The following is a 7,133-nucleotide window of genomic DNA, read 5'->3' on the forward strand; positions in this document are numbered from 1 at the left end:
CCGCTGCAGTTTTATCTCCTCGGGGTGAGGCACCAGTGCTACAGTTATCCAGTTCTGAGGATCTGGATGTTGTAAGCATTGATGCAGGGGATATTGAGGATTCACCACCTCATACCCCAGCTTATGAGGAGATTATGGAGGTTGTGACTCGTGCTGTAGCTAAATTAAATATCGATTGGCCAGCCGAAAAAGAAGGAAGTACAAAAGAATGCCTGCTGGATAAACGTTTACCATCCAGATCACAGCCTCCTCGTCGGGGACTGCTGTTTTTTTCCCTATCTCCACACTGAGGTGTTGAAATGTGGAAGAAACCGGTCTCATATTGTGTTTTCAGCCCTCAAACGTCAAGCTATAGTAATATCACAGGGCTGAAACAAAACAACATGTTTATGTGCCTCGAGCTGAAGAGACGCTTGCGAGCTATCTCTCTCCTGAGTCTGTATCATCACTAAAGTCCCAGACATTACCCACCAAGCCTCTCAAAGCTACATTGACGCTGGTGGGTAAAGTGAGTTCGGCAGCAGGTCAGGCTGCAGCATGTTTGCATACAATGTGTATATATTGCAAGTGTCACGGGGTGACAAATAAGCCCGGGACTATCCCTGCTAGAGAAATGTCCCCGCTGAGATTTGGGAAGCGAAACACCGTCCCAAAGCCTGAGTGAGTGCCTGTCGCTATGGTAACCTAGTGGCGGATTGACAGCAGGTGTGGGTAATGTGCGCTGAGCGTTTGGATGGGGCCACGCTAGCTCATGAGAGTATAAAAAGTCAGAGGAAGAGAAAGTGAGCGTTGTTCTTCCCCTGCTTGTGGTGTTTTTTTCCCCCGCTTGGATGTGACTTGTTCCTGTTGGGAAGTGTTCTCTGAAGTGTGTCGTTGAGGGCTTGTTGCGAGGAAAAAGGAATATCGTGTGTATGAGGAATTGAAGACGGAGAGAGAGAGGGAAAGAGGAAAGTACATCGTCTGGATGGGAGAGTGAAGATAAGTAATTGATTATTGAATCTCCTATTGCACGCTTGATACTGAGATAGATGTGGGTTGAAGTGCTTGGAGTGCGCTGTATGAATAACACTGAGTGAATTAAACTGATTCTCTGCCGTTCTTATCTCCTCCTTCCGTTCGGATGGTGAAGCGAATCCAGTTCATGCCTATGAAGAAGTGTTTAGAACTTCCTTCCTCACACCGCCGATCCTTCGCTCTTTAGATCGAGACCCAGGAGAAAGCCCAGTTCAGTCTGTGACTGTGAGTCCGCTACAGCCCTGAAGCCCACCTGTACGGTGTGAAGTTCCTGTCTTCCCCACGACACATAGAAAGCCCAGGTCAGTCTGTGACTGTGAGTCCGCTACAGCCTTGAAGCCCACCTGTACGGTGTGAAGTTCCTGTCTTCCCCACGACACATAGAAAGCCCAGTTCAGTCTGTGACTGTGAGTCCGCTACAGCTTTGAAGCCCACCTGGACGGTGTGAAGTTCCTGTCTTCCCCACGACACATGTGAGAAACACTATACTGCTGTGTGAAGTTATGATTCTGTCTGCCCTAGAGAAAGCCCAGCTCAGTCTGTGACTGTGAGTTCGCTACAGCCCTGAAGCCACCTGTATGGTGTGAAGTCCCCGTCTTTCCTACGACACACGTGAGCCGTTCTACCTGTGACCGTGAGTCCGCTACAGCCCTGAAGTCCACCTGTAGGGTGCGAAGTACTCGCCCTCCCAAGACATCCGTGGGAGTTGTACACCGCTCCTGAGCTTGCCCCCTTCTGCCCTAGGGGAAGTCTCGTACGGTGTTTACGGAGGACCTGTTGCAGTTCTACCTGTCCACTTCTTACCGTGGTAATCGCCCTTGGTGTAGAAGAGGAGAAGAAGCTTGACCATCCGCTCATCGGAGAACTCACCTGTTCACCACCTCCCATTGTGAACCTGATACCAGCTTGGAAGAAGGAGCTCGGTCAACCTACTTACCGTAAGATACCTACCTGCACATTATCGACTGCTGTGAACTTTCCCCCACGTGAAAGAGGAGAGGAAGCTTTGACCATCCGCTCATCGGAGAACTCACCTGTTCACCACCTCCCATTGTGAACCTGATACCAGCTTGGAAGAAGGAGCTCGGTCAACCTACTTACCGTAAGATACCTACCTGCACATTATCGACTGCTGTGAACTGTCCCCCACGTGAAAGAGGAGAGGAAGCTTTGACCATCTGCTCATCGGAGAACTCACCTGTTCACCACCTCCCATTGTGAACCGGATACCAGCTTGGAAGCAGGAGCTCGGTCAACCTACGTACCGTAAGATACCTACCTACACGTTATCGACTGCTGTGAACTGTCCCCCACGTGAAAGAGGAGAGGAAGCTTTGACCATCCGCTCATCGGAGAACTCACCTGTTCACCACCTCCCATTGTGAACCTGATACCAGCGTGGAAGAAGGAGCTCGGTCAACCTACTTACCGTAAGATACTTACCTGCCCATTATCGACTGCTGTGAATTGTCCCCCACGTGAAAGAGGAGAGGAAGCTTTGACCATCCGCTCATCGGAGAACTCACCCGTCCATTACCTCCCACTGTGCACCTGATACCAGCTTGAGAGAAGGAACGTTGACAACGTATTTACTGTAAGATACTTACCTGCCCATTATTGACTGCTGGGAACTGTCCCCCTCACGTGAAAGAGGAAAGGAAGCTTGGATCATCTACCTACCTGTGAGGAACTCACCTGTCCACTACTTACCTGTCCAGTACTCCTCACTGGGAATCGCCGCCTGTGGGGAAGGTCGTGTCTGCTTTGCCCCGCCTTGGATCCTCCCTGGACGAGGGAGAGAAGAAGACTTTTAGATTAGGATTATCAATTATTTTATTCTCAATAAAATTGTTACTCTTTATCCTCTGTCTCTGGTCTCGTCTCTGGCACGCTCCTCAAAGTGTTCTTGGTCTAGGGGTGGGTGTAGCCTGGTTCGGCCCATCCCGACCTGTGACACAAGCATATCAGGCTGACATGCTAAGGGACCTAGATGAAAGTGAGGAAGTAAGCGCTGATGCAATTCAAGAATTGTGTGCTACAGATTTGTCTCTTACTGTACGTACACACCGCCGCCGACTTGAGCAGTTAATGTTCAGCGGCAAGCAGCGGCAAAATGCCAGCAACCAATCGGAATATAGAAGTCCTTCGCGCTGGCTGATTCCGGAGAAACATGCGATGTAAACTTTCGTTCCTACCAAAACATTAGCTCCGAGAAATTGGAGGAGAAGCCAATTTGCTGTTGCTGGGTTTCCTATCATTTATAATATGACATTGTTTGCATATAGGGACCAGTTACAAAAGAACGAGGCATGGGATAAAATAGCTGGGATAGTTGATGTCTCCGGTGAGTTGTTGAAGTGCATGCTGATGATTTATAATATTTTTAACTAGTACTGATAGATACTCAAATTTGTCTCTGTCTTGCCAGTAGGGTTGCACGATGTATCATTTAAGCGGATTAATTGCACAGTTTAACCATCATAGAGTGAAAGTTTATCATTTGCATGTGTTTTTAAGTCCTGTCAGTTTAACAGGGCGCGCTTGACAGGGCATATATAGAACGAGCAGAGAGAAAGAGCCCTGGCCATGCGCACACTCACCTTCACCGTCTTCAAACAACACGAGCGCTGTCTTGCTCTTTCTCCCTCATGCATAATAATCAAAATCAATTGATACGATGGTGTTGAAAAAAAACTCTCCAGTGATGAAATGTTTTCTGTGTTGACAAATCTTGTGCGATATCCTAAACTGCCGAGATAATTGCACAACGCATGCCATAGGCTACACGTCCGATTCGCGAACTAATGCAAATAATAATGATAATAATAATAGCTAATTATTCTTTTTTTCCCGACCAAACGGTTATAAAAATGCTTTCGTTATAAAAGGTTTCTAGTGTCAATGTATTGCTTGTTTTTTCTGTTTACATTTCATGGTGTGACACTTCTCTTCTCCCATGATCGAACATAGAATGCTGCTACGTCAGAGAGGCCAAAGCACCAACAAGCTTCCCCATACTATTTGACAAGCGTCCTTGACAGGGCGGCCAGAGCTTCTTTGCAGCTCAAGTCGGCGGCGGTGTGTACGTACAGTTATGGAACGCTCCGCTCTCGCCTTCTGCCCTCTTCGGCGATTCAGTAAATAATGTTGTTGAGAGGTTTCAGGGGGCGGAGAAACAAGCAGCGGCATTTAAAAAAATTCTTCCTTGCTGATGGTCCCATAGAGTGCAACAAAAGCAAAGAGTCACCACTTGGGCTCCTCAACAATCAGGGGGGTCTGGGTGGCGGTCGCAGTCGAAACTTTCGAAAGATAGACAAGATCTGGGGACTGTCCACATCTCAAAGAAGGCTTCGACTAAGAAGAAGTCCTGAAACAGATTCCACTTCATTACACGGTGCCCGTTTCTCTTCGGCACCCTCTAGGGCCGCAGTGCTGCCAGTTCAGTTGTTCCCTGCCGGTTCGCCGTTTCAGGGCGCAGAGGTGGCTGTTCGACCAATACCAGAGGCCAGTCTCGAGAGGCTGGTCCCATTAGCAGATTTTCTGGAAGCATGGAAAAAACTGCTAAATATATCTCATTGGGTCCTGCTCACAATAGAAAAAAGTTACAGAATTCAGTTTGGTTCTCGTCCGCACAGATTTCTAGGGGTCCTCCCTACGGTGGTGGACCCCGAGCAGGCTTTGGTTATGGAGCAAGAAGTATAGAATCTTCTGTGAAAGGAGGCTATAGAAAGGGTTCATCCTCCCAGCAGGGAGTCAGGGTTTTACAGCCGTTACTTCACTGTTCCAAAGAAGGGCTGCGTCCTATTCTAGACCTGCGTCAACTAAACCACAGGGTTCAGAAACTTAAGTTCAAAATGCTTACACTCAAACAGATTGTGTCACAGATTCAGTCCAAGGACTGGTTTGTTACGATAAATTTGAAGGATGGGTACTTCCATGTAGCCATCCATCCTCATCACAGGAAGTTCTTTAGGTTCGCTTTCGGGGGCGATGCCTACCATTTCGGGTTCTTCGGCCTAGGTTTATCACCTTGCACTTTCAAAAAATGCGTGGATGCAGCTCTGGCTCCACTGAGACTCCAGGGCATTCGCATGTTGACTTATATCGACGACTGGTTGATTTTAGCTCAATCCGAGCAGATGGCTGTTCGGCATCGAGATGTCGTTCTGTCTCACATGAGAAAGTTTGGACTGAGGCTCAACACCAAGCAGAGTGTGCTCCTTCCAGCTCAAACAACCACGTTTCTAGGCATGGTTTGGGATTCAAAGAGGCAGGCACAACTTTCCCCTGTTCGTATAGCATTGATGCTCTGTCTCAGCCATAAATGGGGTAAAACTAGGCCAGTCACTCACTGTGAAACAGTTTCAGAGACTGTTGGGTCTAATGACAGCTGCGTCCAACGTAATAACTTTTGGCCTCCTGTACATGAGACCCCTGCAGTGGTGGCTCAGAACCAAGGGGTTTGCTCCGAGGGGAAATCCGTTTCGCATGATCAAGGTCACACGGCAATGCCTACGTGCCTTAGTCATGAGGAAGAAAAACATTGTTTCCTTGCCCAAGGCCCAGTGTTGGGGGCTTCTTGTTGCAGTGTAACGCTAACGACAGATGCTTCCCTCACAGGTTGGGGGCGATCATAAGTGGTCGCTTGGTGCAAGGACTGTGGCTGGACCTTCTACTTTCTTGGCACATAAATCGGCTAAAAATGATGGCGGTGTTTCAAGCTCTCAAACACTTCCTCCCAGACCTGAGGAGCCATCATGTGCTTGTCTGCATGGACAACACATCGGTGGTCTCTTACATTAACCATCAGGGGGGTCTGAGGTCAAGTCACTTATGCAAACTGGCTCACCAGATCCTCCTGTGGGCCCAAAGGAAATTAATGTCTCTCAGGGCAGTATATATAAAGTTGAGGCTGAGGCCCGGGGAATGGAGACTTCACCCCGAGGCGGTGAAGCTCCTATGGGAGAAATTTGGTCAAGCACAAGTAGACCCATTTGCATCTTCAGAGACAACTCACTATCCCATGTGGTTCTCCCTCACACATCCAGCTCCCCTGGGGAGATGGTTCAGGTGTGGCCCAGGCTACACTTGTATGCTTTTCCTCCGATATCTCTGCTCCCGGGAGTTCTGGAGAGGGTTCGCCGGTACAGGGCCCGTCTACTATTAGTAGCCCTGTACTGGCCGGCCCGAGTTTGGTTCTCAGACCTGGTGTCCCTTCTAGATGGCTCTCCGATGGAGATTCCGATCAGGAGGGACTTATTGTCCCAAGCAGGGGGCACGATTGATCACCCTCGCCCATAGTTGTGGAAACTGTGGGCCTGACCCCTGAGGGGGCCCAGCTCATAGAACTTGGTCTCTAGACTGAGGTTGTGGAGACCATACTCCAGTCCAGAGCTCCCTCCACGAGAAGACTGTTTACACTGAAGTGGAGACTATTCTCTTCTTGGTGTAGAGAATGTCAATTGGATCCAGTCAACTGCCCCGTTGGTTCAATACTTGATTATTTGCAAGAACGTTTCTCTGCTGGATTATCTCCTTCCATCTTAAAGGTGTATGTGGCGGCTATATCTGCTTACTGGGGTGTGCCATATCATACCATCCACGATAACACCGGTATAAATTTTTACATGATAAAAAAAAGTGTAATATCGCGATATCAATGACATAGCGACGTGATAACGCATGCCGTATTTATGTTACCAAGCGCGCACAACAACAACACCTGTCTGAGAGTAAGAGCAGCATGTCAGCCTCCGATGATGATTTAGTACCTAAAAAGGAGCTACTTCAATAGTATTTTAAAGGGGTGATTAGTGTGTAATGTTGCTGTTTGAGCATAAACAACATCTGCAAAGTTACAACGCTCAAAGTTCAAAGCAAAGGAAGATATTTGCTTTTAAAGAAATCATTTTTTAAGGACTACAACAAATGGCTGGTAGGGACAACACAACATTCCTCCTGGGTTAGTGACATCACCAACCCTAAAATTTACATAAACCCCGCACCCGGGAACTTTACATATTGTAAAGTTCTCAGGCTCCCGGGGGTAAAGTCCATGTTGAGAAGAGGAAGAGTTGTTATAGTCGAGCACATTTGTGAGTCTGCTCAAGCTGTCGCAT

Source organism: Squalius cephalus (assembly GCF_949319135.1).
Source record: "Squalius cephalus genome assembly, chromosome: 9".
NCBI classification, from domain to species: Eukaryota; Metazoa; Chordata; class Actinopteri; order Cypriniformes; family Leuciscidae; genus Squalius; species Squalius cephalus.